Below are 2,228 nucleotides of genomic sequence, written 5' to 3'. Positions count from 1 at the left end.
AACCTCCAGTCATGTCCTGTGTCTGTCTTCTGTTGGCCATCTGCTCCTCGGCAGGCAGCCTGGCCTTAAGAGTAGTTTGTTTCCCCATGAGGACCGCCTTGGAGAAAACTTAATTTGTATTTCCAAGTGGTTACCAATAGGAGATAGCTTCTGGGTTAGGGGAACAAAGCATGTGTCCACTTCTCCTTTCAGCTTCAGGACCCCCATCTGATGTAGACATGTGGAGGTACTGGGCATCACCATGATTATTTCAATACTCCCCCCCCCCCCCCCCCCCCCCCCCCCCCCCCCCCCCGCAGAGATACTTATTGGTCAAACCAGAATAAAATGAACTAATTTGGTGACCTCTATGCTAGGGACTGAGACAGAGCAAACCAGTAACTCACAGCTCATTAGCTTTGTTTATAAAAGGAGAGTTGTGGTTTGTGCCTGGTTTCAGCTTTGCTGTCTGGATTTGTTCTACTGCGCTTGGTCATGCAGCCTAGGCTTGCAGATAGTTACGTGACCACAGGGGCACAAAGCACTCAACCCTCTTCGGAAAAGGCTGTGGCTCTTCTAACATTAAGTTGTCTTTACATGCCTGAAATACTTCCCTCTCTCTGTCTCTATGCCTTAGGTGGAGAATCACATCATAAATCCCCTAAAATATCACATTATTGCCTTCCATAAGGTACTTTTAAACACCCAAGTCACACATACCCATGTCCATTAGAACAAATTATTTTCCAGTTCTCTATAGAAAAAGCACATGGATATGCCTGTGTGTATGTGTGTGCATGCATGTGTGTGTGTGCATGTGCTTGTGTGTATGTGTGTGCATGTGTGTGTGCGCACATGCTTGTGTGTTTATATGTATGTGGGCATGCAGGTGCCCATATGTGCAGGTGCATGTGGAGGGCTGAGGTCACAGTTGGATACCCTGCTTTATTACATCCTGCCTTTGTGTTTACAATGTCTCTCCCTGAACCTGGGGCTCACTGTTTTGTCTAGAATGTCCAAATAATGACTTCAAGGCATCATCCGGACTCTGTCTTCTCAAAGGTGGGATTGCAGGCACTTGATTTTTTGCACAGATTCTGGGGCTCTGAATTCAGTTCCTTGCTTTAGCCACTGAACCATTTACCTATCCTACGAACACATTTTTATAAATCTACTGTGTAACATCACATCCTGTTGCTTGATACATTGTGAAATATGTAGGGACAGCTGGATTTGTATAGCTTTCTGAAAATCTCCAGCAAGAGCAGGCATTCATTAGAGTCATTGTAAAAGAAATCAGAAAGCTAACTCTGTTTATAAATATCTCTTGACATAAAATGTACTTTTACTTTGAATTGTCACTTGAGTATTGAGCAATAGGCAAAATATTTCACAGACATATTTGTATTCCCAATGTAGCATGTGGATAAAACTCCAAGATAAGCAATATTATTTTAAACAAGGTGTCAGAAATTACCAGACTGGAGGTGAATCATGTTTGCAATATTCTAAACAAGATGAAAGTGTCTGCTTTCACAAACTTCATATGGTTATATGGATAATTGCAACCATTAACTGACTTTAGAACCTGTTAAAATGGGTACACATTTATCCAATATAAGTTGGGATCCACTTTATAAGCAATTAAATCTTACTGTTATTTATAGTTGAGGCATTGATAACACTTTGCCAGTGTTCACTGTGACCACCTGGAACCCGGCCACCAAACAGCTGTGTGGCAATGAGTCAGGATAAGCATATGAAAACTTCACTTTTATGCTTGTAAAAGTGAGAAGTTGGATTCTGTTAGCCGTGGAGTGATTTTCTGCTAAATGTCTTCTATGACCATGGAAGTTGGTCATCCAAAGATACCTGGCTAGGAGGTGACACAATGTCTAAGAACTTGTTAAGATTAATTACTTCTCATAGTCTTGTCAAATGGAAGGAAAGAGATGTGGCATGAAGGATTAACAAGTCACATTTGATTGAGGACTTTCTCATTTCCTATGTGGGTCTCCTTGATCTCCTTTTGTTGTCTTATTGCTCTAGCTAGAACTTCAAGTACTATATTGAAGAGATATGGAGAGAGTGGGCAGCCTTGTCTTGTTCCCGATTTTAGAGGAATTTCTTTGAGCTTCTCTCCATTTAATTTGATGTTGGCTATTGGCTTGTTGTATATAGCCTTAGTAAAAATGGCCATCTTATCAAAAGCAAACTACAGACTCAGTGCAATCTCTATCAAAATACCT

The sequence above is a fragment of the Acomys russatus genome, chromosome 24 (assembly GCF_903995435.1).
Source record: "Acomys russatus chromosome 24, mAcoRus1.1, whole genome shotgun sequence".
Classification (NCBI taxonomy): Eukaryota; Metazoa; Chordata; class Mammalia; order Rodentia; family Muridae; genus Acomys; species Acomys russatus.
This window is presented reverse-complemented; position numbering follows the sequence as displayed.